The sequence below is a fragment of the Macaca fascicularis genome, chromosome 6, assembly GCF_037993035.2.
Source record: "Macaca fascicularis isolate 582-1 chromosome 6, T2T-MFA8v1.1".
Taxonomy (NCBI): Eukaryota; Metazoa; Chordata; class Mammalia; order Primates; family Cercopithecidae; genus Macaca; species Macaca fascicularis.
In genome coordinates, this window is record NC_088380.1 from 73,168,445 (window position 1) to 73,182,533 (window position 14,089).

A 14,089-nucleotide genomic window follows, 5' to 3' on the forward strand; every position below is an offset into this window, starting at 1 on the left:
CGTTATTGTCTACTTTTCTTATTTAAACATGTATTTGATATAAATTTTGTGAAACAACATGACATACATTATGAGGAATATTAGCCTGAAGCTGATACAATATGAGTCTAGCCCTCATTTTGCCACACTGCTATGTGATCTTAAGTAAATGATTTTGTTTTTCTGCACCTTAATTTTCTAATTTTGTAAAATGAGTGGGTAAGAAAGTTTTTCTGCCTCATGCACGATGAAAGATGTAGTCATGTTGAAATGAATAAAATCTGCTGTTTTCTTCTGTAGGCCATCAACACATATGTGGGCCAATTCTATTTCTTAAATTGTTTTGTTGGAGGCTGAAGGAGATATTATCCCATCATCTTTCTCATAAGCCGATCTTTCATTTAACTATTTAGTCCTTCTGCCACCAAATACTTAAGTACCTGTTCCATGTCAGCTGCTGAGGAAAAAAATCAGACCTTGTCCTTAAAAGTCAGATGTGTCAGAAGTAAACTCAGCAAAGTATGTAAGTGTTTTGTTATGAATCTAAGATACAGAAGAAATTCAAAGAAGGAAGTCATGTAGTCTCTGGGTGCATTGATGGTGAGAGTAGTTACGCTAAGAAAAGGGGTAAGGGAAAAGGTGATCCTTGAGCTGATATTCATACCAGCTAGTATAGTAATTCTTTTATTTTTAGTATTTGTTCCATGGCAGAAGAATCTGTTACTGAGAAAAGGGGCTCACTGCTCAATGTGCTAGAAGCCAATACTATGACACGGAGGTTTTGAGTAAACAAATTATTTTTATTGCAGGTTGACCAATAAGGTGATAGGAGTGTATCTCAAACCTGTCTCCCTGTGCTGGCTCTAAGGCCGTATTCTTATTAGAAACAGTTTGGGAGATGGATTCTGAGATTAGCAGGTGACTGATGCAAGGAAAGGGGATATATGGAAAGTCCTCAGGCATGCAGAGTTATCTCTTCATTTCTCTTCATGGGTCACATGTGCAATTTCAATGGGAGTTAGTATGAAACATGCTGTGGAAATGTGGTCCCTGACACCAGCAGGTTCATTCTGTGCAGACTCCAATCGGCCATATTGGTTTTAACAGATTCGGCCAGCATTTTAATCTCATTAGCAGAGAGTTTCAGCATTTCAGCAAGTTGTATCTTTTCTTATCTGTCATCCTGTGAGGTCAAGAGTTTCTATCAGTCACTGGTTTCTTTAACTCTTTGGGGTATGGTTTCAAATCCACAATGGCCAGGTAGCAGTCTCAACTTCTATCTTAATGGAATCATTGTCAATTCACCTGAAATAATCATCCTTCCTTGGGAACTAGAACCCCTAAGCCAACAGAACTCCACACTGTAGGAATGAAAAGTATTAGATTTAGTAGTGAAAGGAGACACTCCTACTTCCATTCCTTGATTCTCAAACTGTATTTCCTAATTTTAGGGGAACTAAGTTTCAGGAAGCCATTACATTGTTCTATGCCAAAGTGAACACCATTGCACTTCTTTTGCTGTGAAATGTTACTTGGTTAAAAGCATTTTTTTCGTATGTGAAATATCACAAAAGTGAACACAGCATCCCAACCTCACAGTTGGTTGTGATGACAGAAGCATTGTAGGTTGGCAATGAATATCCATATTCAGAACATATATCCATATTCAGAATACAAACACCCTTTTGGAAGGGGTACGATGAAATCAATCCTTCATGATGTGGCTGGCTGGTCTTCCTAGGGAATAGTGTTACATCAGGGCTTTTCTTTTAGCCTCTGCTATTGGATGATGATGCATTTAGAAGTAGCAGTCACCAGATCAGACTTGGTGAGGAAAAGTCCATTTGGTGGTTTTAAAATTTGTTCACAAATTCTTTCACATACTTCCCTTCAAAAGGTGGGCCGAATTCTCTCCTTCAATGTGTGATGAACGAAATGATTTGAATCTAATGAATAGAGTGGCAGGAATGATGCATTTGGCTTTGAAGCCTAGATCATAGAAGGATGTATTCTGCTGGTTCTCTGGGGATGTAGGGGTGTGCGGAGAAGAAGCCAAGTTTTGAGGACAGTCAAGCAATCTTTGGAGAGGCCCACATGAGAAGGAACTGAAACCTCCTACCAAAAACCAGCACTAATTTGCCAGTCATGTGAGTAAGCCACAGTGAAAGAGAGACTGTAGTGTCGGTCAAATCTTTAGATGACTGCAGTCATATCTGACAATTTAAATGTGACTTCGTGAGAGATCCTGTACCAGAACCACCCAGTTAAACCATTCCCAAATTCCAACAGGAAGAGGTACCCTTGGAATAAATTCTATATTTTCTAATCCAAATTCCCTCTTTATATATCACCCCAGATATTAACGACAACAAAACATAGGCCCTTATTCTTTCTTGCTGCCTTATTTTACACTCATAGTAAGGTTGAATGAACTGTGTTTTTTGCTCTCTTTCTCATATCACATACTGTGTTTTTTGCTCACTTTCTCATCCGCAAACATATCACATAAATATTTACATTAAATAAACACTTTTTTTGTACATAATCTTTTGCAGATAATATAGGGACCATATTAGAGATTCCCTGCCCTACTTTTCTCATCTCTACTAGGAATCTTAATGAGAGAGAAGACATAGAAGTAAAATACATTAATACAATTTTAAATATCAGAGTATGGATTACTATATCAAAAGTTGGATTATGAAATAATATATTTAAAATTTTAATAATTCAGATTAAAAAATTAACTTCTTTTATTGCATATGTTAATTGGAAAAATATATAAGTACAAAAAAATTAGGAATCCTAAATAAATTAGAAAACATTCATAATTCCATTACCCACAGTAAACAGTATTAATATGTTATGTCCTATGCCTCTCTCTATTTTATTTTTAAACATGGATCATGTAGCAATTACTCTTTTATAATCTCTGTTTTACATAGTGTTCATGAACATAATTCTGTCAGTAAATACTCTTATGTTACATATTTAATAGACATATATACACAAAATTATTTATTGAATCAATCTATTAGATAACTGTTTAGAGTGTTTCCAATATTTTTACTATTCACAGTGACACAAATAAATATTACATATATTAATAATTATTTTCTTAGGGCAATAGAGTGAAAGAATTTAGAGTAGGTTTACTAGCAATTGCCCTCAAGAAAGGTTTCAATAAAATCCTTTGTTGTGAGTTGATGTCATAAAGGCTGCTATAAATTCTTAAGAGGTAAAAGTTCAAGTCCCTTTATCCTGACAATTAACTAGATTAACTTTTTGTTGGTAGGGTTTGGATTTACCTGAGACCATGTAGGTTCATTATGTTTCTTATAGTTAAAAACCTAAGAAAGCTGTTACATGTGTAAACACATCAGACCAATCTGGTTCAACTTTTATGTAACAAAATTGTGAGTTGTTTTTCAGTTGCCATGGCCTCCCAGGTTGAAGGTCATATAACATTAGCACTGGTGGAACCTAAGTGCTCAGACTAAGGAATGGCGATTTAATTAAGAAGCGGATCCATATGGTAGGATCCAAGGTCTAATCAGATTGAGCTCTGGCGTCACTTCATCGAAGGATCCGGTCTAAGGAGGTCTCCTGGCATCACACCATCACAAGATCCAATCAGAGCACACTTCATTACCGTCTGACTATAAAACCTGTCCCAACTCTAAGCTTGGGGAAATAGATTCAAGCTTTTTCTTCTGTCTTCTTGCCGGTTGACTTATAATAAAGCTTTTCTTTTCTCAAAACTGATGCCATAGTAATGCCTTCTATGCACATGGTGCAGTGAGCTCATTGATTGCTCAGTAATACATAAATTGACTAGGAAAAAAATCCTAGGCCTTGCTGTTTGCAAGATGAAGTTTTGGCAGATGAGACTCTATTTACCATTGTGTATGCCTCTCTACACTGTGCTGTACTGCACTGCAGAGAGCAGCTCACCAGGATTCTGCCTAACATATTCTCAGGGAAGGTGTTGTATAAAGCAAAGTTGGTCCCAGTAACAATGTCTTAGTGGCAAAGCTGTTAGTTAAAAAGAATGGCAAATCTTGAATGTTTACTTAGAAGCTCCTTAAACCAAGGGGTCACTGATCGCTGAAACCAAGACGTCATTGATTGCTAATTTTGGAGCAGTGGCTCCTAAACTTTATCATGGATAATTATGACTGAGGTACTGATTACAATGTCTCAAACAAACTCTGTTTCTTAAGGCCTGAGATGATACCTACTCTTCTTATCAAACCCTCTAAGGGTTTTTGATGCAGGTGATCTTGCCTATAGCCCACATTTTAAAAAATGGGCACTAAGATTGTATAGTCTACCACCCTCATTCTGATAGTGATGAAAACTGAACCCAGAGCAATGATTAAATGCCATTCCATGAAACTCACACAAGAGTCTGGCTAGAACTTGACTCTCCTCACTTCCAAATTAATAGTATTAAAATGATACCCAAGGACCTCACTTTTTTAAAAGAGAAAAAAATGCATGATTATTGGCTTAAGAGATTTTTCTCTTAACAACAACAATAAAAGTTGTTTGGCTAGAAATCCTGAAAACTTGAACTAGCATGTCCCAAACATCAAACAGAAAAAGGCGCTCCTGTGGAAAGAATGCATGGGCAACATGGCACTAAGAGGCTGATGATTCCTGCAAGGACAAAGTCTCAGAATACAAATGACAAACTATGTTCGCACAGTTTCCTAGGAACTTAAAGCACTCGGTAGACAATTTTTTCTTATCACGAATAATTCTTACACTGGACTTGTTATTACTGATTCCATCTTACTGCCATAGAGACAAAAACTGAAAGAGAAGTGCCCGGTTTGTGGTAATGAAGGCTGTAGTGCATACAGCTTAGGGGCTGAGGAGCTGCCTCAACTTCTGTTAAGATGGCTGGCCCATAATCAAATGAGTCCTCAGGTCTCCACTTGGCATAGGAGAATCATTTTTAAATATGATCTGAGCATACGCCTTGTCCTGTAGATTTCAGATTCCTTTTAAGGCCTATTGTTTTAAGGTCCTATAGCCTAATGTCTATGTACAGATAGATACATGTAGATAAAGATAGTTGTAACCACCTGTATCCCAAGCAGATTAGATATAACTTAGAATAACCACTTTCAGTGCTGGAAGTAATGAAAGTAGAATAGAGAAGGAGAAGCAGGTTTACATACTGATTTGTCCCAATGCTACCTGTTCGGGAAGTAAGGCTGATGTACAAAAAACCACCTGTAAGACCATAAAAAAATGGTCTTGGAACTCTTGGTCCCGGTATATAGGTTATCAAGTTTAATTTGAGCACCAGAGTATGAGCCTTACTTTTCTTTTTTACTTTTTAATATTTGGGGAAAAAGAAAATTGCCATATATTAAAAAAATATATTGCTCACTGTTTTCAGTACCTGAGAATAATTTAATTTTAAAAATAGATTGCACGCTTGAAACTTATACGTTGCCATTGTGAGTTATAAAGTTCTGAGGTTTGTTTACTTTTTATAATTTATAAGAAGTTGCCACTAGTTTGCATTTATTTATTCTATTGCTATGTATTGCACACCTCAATGGAAACAACGGTCCATGGAAACAATGGGGTCAGTGGAAACAATGGTAATACTACTGCTCAAAGTGAATAACCTGTTTCTATTTATTAATTAAAAGTTTTGTATAATATGTTTACTTTTTCTATTTATGTGCAATTAAAAACCGTTTTAGGCAAATAGTCTCATTAGAAGGACTGGATTAATGACTATGAAGAATGGAAGCCCAAAATTAATTGTTTAGTGAACTAAAAAGGTGAATAACACTTGTCTAAATCTTTACTGGGCCTAATGAACAGATATTTTCTACTTTGCAATAAATGTCTGCCTTTAGACATATATTTTTGTAATCCTGATCTTTAATATAGACTCAATTATCTGGCTAAGTGGAGCTTCTCTGCATAATTTTATTGCCATCTTATAAACCATATAATTTTTATTTTGCCCGAGGAAAGGATAAAAATGAGAATGATTGATGATTCCTATTTATCTTGCACACTGAAAAAATTTAATGCCGTATTTGCTTCTGTTGTCAGTATTAATTTTTCATTTTAGTGTCATGGGGGAAAATTGTGCAGCAGTATTTGCATATCATATTATAAAATTCTTTTTTTCTTAAACGTACATAGAATATTTGCTTTCCCAGACAACCTTCTGTTCTTCTTCCTTTCCAGCAAGTTGTTCATAATTTAGATAATAAAGTCAACTTGGCAATGGAGAAACTCAGACATAGAAAGATATTAAATAACATTCTTAAGCTAGCACAAGCAATTTGTGACTCCGATGTGATCAGAATAGGTGGTAGTTTTTTCACTAAGTCACATATCCATTTGATATATGAAATACAGAATATTCTTAATGTTGAAATGTTCTCTCAATTGTATAATAATGTTTGAGACATTAACGTCTTTGCAAGTCATGCCATATGGAGATGCTATTCCCAGTACACCATGAATATGTGTATGCATCTGTAATTAGTGATAAAATCTTACTTGTTGTGATCACATTGGAAAGAATGAAGCACATTCTTTTCATGCTATCCTGAATGTCTCTGCAGATTTATTGCTTAGAACATATTTACTTGTTTGTTGCAACATCTGCTAAACCTGTCTGTGTCTTATTAAAATAGCAGACCTAAGTATCAAGTGGTGTCATTGGACATCACTCTTGGGTTGGTTATGCAAGTTTAATCGGGTAAAGGTCATGTTTGAAACATGTGGCACTCACTGTTTTCATAAGTTAGATTCTGCTCATTTCAATAACAAAGCTATTCTGACAACCGGTGTTGAGAATTGGATAGAATTCTACATAACCACCACCCCACAAACATGGGTTAACAGTGATGTTGATAACGATTTGCACAGGACATAATTGTTTCCAAATGAATTCAATATGTACTATCTCATAGACAGAGTCGATATATATAAAGGAGGCAAAGGATACCAGGCATCCATATGGAGATTTACTCAACTTGAACAGATTCAAGCAGCTTTTTAATTAAACCTTGGTAATTTTCCCCTATTGGAGGCAGCTGGAAGTCTTGGACGACCCCCTCCAAAAGCTTATCACATTTTTCAGCTTATCTCAATCCTATCACTTTTTCAGAGTTTACCTCTCTAAGTAAATATTCCTGATTTTTCTAGTCCGTTTCTTCCTCTCTGATTTCTGATCTCTTAAAGCATTTATTGTCAGCATCCCATTATTTAATACTTGAATACATACTGCCATTATTATATAATATTTAAAAAGTTATGTTCCACATTGTTGGTTCCTGAGCGGTGTCCCAGGCTAATGTACAGTGTAGTAAAGTTCTTTATTTGAAGGGAACATAAGCCAACCCAATCATCTCCAAATTCTGTTTTCTTGCACCCACTGCCCTCATAAACCACTACTGCTCCAATGTTTCTCTTTTCAATGACCCAGAAAACACCTGTATAGTATCTCGTTATATGTATATACCACATTTTAATTATACATTCAATTGTTGATGGATATTGAGTTGTTTCCACATTTTGGTTAGTATGAATAGTGCTGCAATGAATATAGAAGTGCTAATGTCTCCTTGAGGTCTTGTTTTTATTCCATTAGAAATGGGATTGCCGGATCATATAGTAGTTCAGTTCTTACGTTTTTGAAGAACTTCCATACTATTTTCCATAGCAGCTGTGCCATTTTGGATTCCCATCAACAACATTCAAAAGTTCAAAAGTTCCTTTTCTCCACATTTTCGCCAACACTTCTTGTCTTTTAAAAAAATTATAGCCAGGCCAGGTGCGGTCACTTACGTCTGTAATCCCAGCACTTTGGGAGGCCGAGGCGGGTGGACCATGAGGCCAGGAGATCGAGACCACCCTGACTAACATTGTGAAACCTTGTCTCTACTAAAATTACAAAAAATTAGCCGGGCATGGTGGTAGGCGCCTGTAGTCCCAGCTACTCGGGAGGCTGAGGAGGCTGAGGCAGGAGAATGGTGTGAACCCGGGAGGCAGAGCTTGCAGTGAGCTGAGATCATGCTACTGCACTCCAGCCTGGGTGACAGAGCAAGACTCCATCTAAAAAAAAAAAAAAAATTATAGCCATTCCACCAGGTGTCAGGTGATATCTTATTGTGGTTTTGATTTCCTTTCCCTGATGATTAGTGACATTGATCATTTCTTCATCTATTGGCCATTTGTATGTCTTCTTTAGACAATATCTATGTGAGTCTTTAGCGCATTTAAAAACTGAGTTATTATGTTTTTTAAACCACTGAGTTGTAGGAGTTCCTTAGATATTTTGGAAATTAACCATTATACATTGAGTTGTAGGAGTTCCTTAGATATTTTGGAAATTAATCAACATAAGATACATAGTTTGCAAATATTTTTCTCCCTTTCTGTAGGTTACCTTTTTACTGTGTTGCAATAAACTATTACTCTTCAATAAAAATGAATGAACTTTGAAGGATGAGGTCTACTTGGCTTGGTTGGGATAAAAAGAAAGACTAATCTTAGGGGCCTGCCTTCTGCCAGATGCAGTGCCGTTACCCCACTATTTAAAAAAATAGTTATTTTTTTTATAGTAAAGGTTCTTTGTCTTACAAAAAATAAATGAACTACTGAAACACTATAAAACCTGAATTAATCTCAAAAATATTATGTTGAGTGAAAGAATACAGACACATATGAGGATATGTTTTATGATTCCACTAATATGAAATTTCAGAATAGGCAAAACAAACCTACAGTAGCAGGAAACACATCAATGATTTCTTGAGGCTAGAACTTCAATGTGCTTGAGAGGCCATAGTGGGTTGATTGAAGTGTTTTATATTACATTTGGGCCGATGATAGCTTAGGCATATACATTTGTCAAAACTCATTTTGTTATACACTTAAAATGGGTGCATTATATTTAAATTATGTACTCTAATGAATTTAAACCTTTGAAAAAAGGTGCTAAACATTAAGAATAAAATAGTCTTCTAGGTTTTGCCACCGTGTGTTCCTTGCCTTATAGAATAGTCCCTTGAACTGTTAGGTTGGTGCAAAAGAGTTGCGATTTTTGCTATCAAAGGTAATGGCAAAAGCAATTACCTTTGCACCAACCTAATACTGTTCTCCTACTTCATCCTGATTTTCTGTTGCAAGAGTCCAGCACTTAAGTGGTTAAGAAGGAGTTTCTTGAATGTTAGGAAAGGAAATAGGCAAGACACAATTGACCAAGCTGGAATTATCTCTTGCTGTAAGAGGTAAGCAGAATGGCAGGAAAACTCACATATCATTTTCATTGTGTCATAGCTGTAATGCTTTTACTGATTACTCGATGTATGAATTAGATCCAGCTTCTTTTTCAAGAACCTTACAGTACTATTGGCACATATACACCATGGAATACTATGCAGCCATAAAAAAGGATGAGTTCACATCCTTTGTAGGGACATGGATGAAGCTGGAAACCATCATTCTCAGCAAACTATCGCAAGGACACAAAACCAAACACTGCATGTTCTCACTCATAGGTGGGAATTGAACAATGAGAACACTTGGACATAGGAAGGGGAACATCACACACTGGGGCCTGTTGTGGGTTGGCGGGAGGGGGAAGGGGAAGGATAGCATTAGGAGATATAGCTAATGTAAATGACGAGTTAATGGGTACAGCACACCAACATGGCACATGTATACATATGTAACAGACCTGCATGTTGTGCACATGTACCCTAGAACTTAAAGTATAATAAAAAAAAAAAAAGAAGGAAAAGTCATGTGGAAAGTGTCACTACAAAAGAAGTATGGAGTGTTATGTAAGTTCATGTGTATTTCTGACAGAGTTTTGACACAGCATTGTGCTCAAGGTCAGCCTTATTTCTTAAAATAAATTTTCAAAAAAGAACAAGGATAATTGCTTATATTTCTACTATTTAATGAAAGGGCAAATCCCAAATTTTAAGAATAGAAAGTGCTCAATAAATTTATAGTTGCTTGATAAGCTTTTAAATTACTGTTAGGTTTGGCAGAATCCTCTGAACAAAAAACCCAAATAATCATGATATTAGGAAGACACAGGTTTCCTTTTTCTCTCTCCTATAAGAGGTCTGGAGATGGGGAGTCCGGGACTCCACGTTCACTTTCTCATCCTTGGTGTCACTCATTCATCTTTAAAATACAGGGTGGCTGCTAGGGTGTTACTGTCTATCATGCACTTGTTTCAGTGAGAAAGAAAAATGTGGTTAGTGGTGGAGAGGGCCACAAATGAACACCCTCCCCGGGAAACTGGCTGCCTTTAAAGAACAATCCCAGAAGCCCCCCTCAATTATTTCCATCCACTTAAGTCTCAGTCGCAGAAACTTGCAGAAAGACTAGTGCTATGGTTTAAATGTGCCCCCCAAAAAGTGTGTATTAAAAACTCAATCACCAGTGCAACAGCATTGGAGGCAGGGCCCAATGAGAGGTGTTTTCATGAAGGCTTCACCCTCATGAATGGGTTAATGACAATTATGAAAGGGCTTGAGGCTGCAAGTTTGATCTCCTCCTCTCTCTTGTGCATGCTTTCCTGCTCTTCCTCCTTTATCCACAGGATGATGCCAAGAAGGCCCTCTCCAGATGCTAAGCAGATGCTGGCACCATTCCCATTGACTTCCCAGGCTCAAGAACCATGAGTCAAATAAATTTATTTTCTTTATTAATTACCTAGTCTGTGGTATTCTGTTATAGCAACACAAAACAGACTAAGACAACTAGGAAATATAATCTCTTAGCTGGGCATGTTGCCTCCTTGGATAAAATGAGATTCTGTCAATAAGAAAGAGGAGAGGATATGCAAACTAAGTGGCCAATTAGCAATTCTCACCACAATCTGTTTTTTCAGTAATCTCAGATGGTGAGGGCTAATGTGGATGTTGTCAACCACAATAGGTAATTTATGTGTATCCTTTCCTCTACTCTGTGTGTTGTGTGGGGGAAATTGTTAATTCATTTGTTAGGCCCCCAAAACTGGCCATATCAAAGAAGAACTCTGTTCAAATAAAGCTGCCAAATAAATACTTATGTCTCCCAACTGTGTGTCTTTTTATAAAGTCCTTATAAATTTGATAATCCCCTGCTCAGGTTATGGGTTATACCAATGGATTCCTTTTTGTTTTTTTTGGAGACAAAGTTTCACTTCATTGCCCAGACTGGACTGCAGTGGCACAGTGGCATCACCTGGGCTCACTGCAACTTCCGCCTCCCGGGTTCAAGTGATTCTACTGCCTCAGCCTCCCAAGTAGCTGGGATTACAGGTACCCACCACCACGCCTGGCTAATTTTTGTATTTTTAGTAGAGACGGGGTTTCACCATGTTGGCCAGGCTGGTCTTGAACTCCTGACCTCAGGTGACCTGCCTGCCTCAGTCTCCCTAAGTGCTGGGATTACAAGTGTGAGCCATTGCATCCAGCAGATTTCCTTCTTACAGGATAAAATAACCCTATTAATTGTGGCAAATGCTGAAGTTTTTTAGGTTCCACACGTACTTCTCTTCTGTAGTGTTGAGATTTTTCTTGGCACATAGGAGAAACAACTTTCATGAAGTGCCAAAACAAACAAACAAACAAACAAAAAACAGAGACTGAGAAGTATCTCTACTAAAGCAATGTCATGGGATATTATAGATAATGCAAAGGTAAACTGATTAGAAATTGGCATCCATAATTTTAAACGAAATGGTCAGTGTCAAAGTAGAAAGTTGGTCATGCTAGGAGTTACCTGAGAAAAGTGTGTATGCATCAGACTGGTCCTCTTCCCAAAGTTCAAAATGGGCTAATTATCCTACAAAACAAAATAGAAAAATGCAGTTTACTGTAATTTACAAGCACTAGCTGGTGCCAAATGGCTAGAGATAATAATTAATATTAGCTGCCAAGGTCTCAGCAATACTAAGAAAATTGAATTATTACTTTATTGGTCTCTCAAATAGGATGATAGGATATTTTTCTAAATCTTTTTGATCCATGGCAGGAAGAATGTTGTTCCATTTGAAAGCACTGCTATTATCAACAATAATGGAAAGGACAGTAAATGGCACCCAGACCTAGGGCATCTCATCATGACACAATTTTTCACTACATCAGCTCTGTGGCAGGTGCTATGCTGAATGAAGTTTAAGTATGGTTTCTGCCCTGTGGCCCAGATCCATTTTGCAGTCATTACTCTGTTTTTCGGGACTAAATGGCTGATTGTGTAGTTAGGTTCTTGCCAGTGCATTTATCTACAGCAGCAGCATCCATTTTCGTGATGAGTGGTATGTACAAAATTGAACAGGAAGAGGAAAAATAAATGAATCACAAAGCCTGTTAGAGGCCCTTGAACATTTGGCCCAAGTGCTAGTAAATGCTAAAGGGGAACATATTTACTGTAGTAGAGATAGATTAAATGGATTAAATTGGTAGATAATTGGGAAAGGTATGTGGGAAAATTGAATGAGTATAATGGGTAAATAGCATAGTACAAATGGAACAAGTTTCTGATATCTAAATTGGGCACAGCCAAGGCCAGTGCTTGCATCACCCAGATGAAGAGACTGCAATTTGCTGAGGCTATAGTGTTTTAGCCCTCCACAAACATTTGATTTGACACATTTTAAACTCAGCAGTGCCTTTCAGAAGAAATACTTTAATTAGGCAGAGAAAAGGGATACAGTGCAAGATAATGGGTCTATGAGAAGGCCCACAGACCATAGACTCATCTATTCATCTCAGGGGAGAGATACAGAAGAAGGTGGAGTCTGTGGACATACCATTAGCATTGTGGAATGCTATGATTAGCATCTTGCATAAGAAGGCAGAATTTTTTTTAGCTTTTTTTCACAGCTGTTTGTTTTTGCATTCATTCCTTCATTAATTCATTCATTTCTTCATTAATTAATTCATTCGACAATTATTTCCTAAGTGCTTCCCACATATAAAATGCTGAAAAATAAACAAAAAACATTTTTTATTAAAGTTATGGTCAGTGTTTGAAGGGTCAAGACATTTATACTTGGAAATATAAAATATAAAGAGCATGCATTTTGCAGGAAATGGGGTGACAAATGGCAGCTAGGTCATTGGTAATGGTCATTTCTTGAGTCTTTCTTCCTAGGAAGTGTTTTCAAATATCCTCTGAGGAATGAAACAAAGCATAGGATCTTAAGATTAAGAATTACAACCATCAGCTTTCCTTCTTTGTGGTTCATAAACACCTGCTGAACAGTTTTTTTCCGATTATGTGGCTGACAAAGTAATGATGACTTCATTGTATATTCCTTGTGTTTTAGCACTAGTGGACTTTTCTTATTTTCAAAAGGTTATCTCCAGTGGAACTGGCTTTTACTTGAGTGAATATTCTGATTATCGGAGCATTTTGATATATAAATTTGAATTTACTATAATACAGTTAGCAATAAAACTATCCCAGAAATGATATAATCTGATTTGAATTATTAGATACTTCAGGAATTTCCAAAATAATACAAGAAACACAAAACCACTAGATCAACCTAGTAATTATGATGCAGGACTACATATGTGGAAGCTGTGAAAAGTGGAGCTAAGCCTATACTAAACCTAGAAGATACCCCTAGATATTATTTTAAAATGAATCTCTGATATTAGCTTATGTTTTGACTCTTTTTCATAGAAACAGAACACAAAAAATATAGAAAAGAAAAGAACATAAGAAGCAAAAGCCAGCTAAATGAGGAACAGTGATACTGATGCATTAGATACATCAAGAAAAATTGCGCCGGGATGTTGTAGATATAAGCTTTATCAAAACTTAAAAGCAAAGGAAGGTCTTGTTTCTTTCTTGTCTCTAAACACTACTTTGAACCGTGTCAGCTCTCCCCCAGGCTCTTGCCCTAAGCAATATTATCATTGCCCACAAAGTGGCATCTTCTCCTTTTTTTCCAGCCTTTTTCATAACAGCAGAATAACAGTCCTCTTTTCCTCTATCCTTGGTGTAGTCAGTATAGGGGTTGATCCAAGGGCTGATCAAAAAGAGAATGAAGCCATACCAGAAAAACTATTCTCCTTGCCTAGTAGCCTAAGCTATGGTGGCTGCT

The 14,089-nt window shown here is 36.8% G+C and overlaps 1 long non-coding RNA gene across 10 annotated transcripts in view; it reads right to left on the reverse strand.

The window, feature by feature from the left end:
- The window catches only part of LOC102145075 (uncharacterized), a 117,851-nt gene that overhangs the window by 97,190 nt on the left and 6,572 nt on the right, over positions 1-14,089 (reverse strand). For 6 of the 10 annotated variants that reach the window (XR_012414547.1, XR_012414546.1, XR_012414543.1 and 3 more), the window contains exons 2-3: positions 12,785-12,956; positions 11,755-11,817 (exon numbers count right to left, since the gene is read on the reverse strand). This is a non-coding gene — a long non-coding RNA (uncharacterized lncRNA). Of the gene's footprint in view, positions 1-758; positions 2,193-6,564; positions 8,083-9,913; positions 10,214-11,754; positions 11,818-12,784; positions 12,957-14,089 lie in introns of those variants that run through there. The other 4 variants (XR_012414542.1, XR_001491439.4, XR_006698730.3 and 1 more) reach the window with 4 other exon arrangements.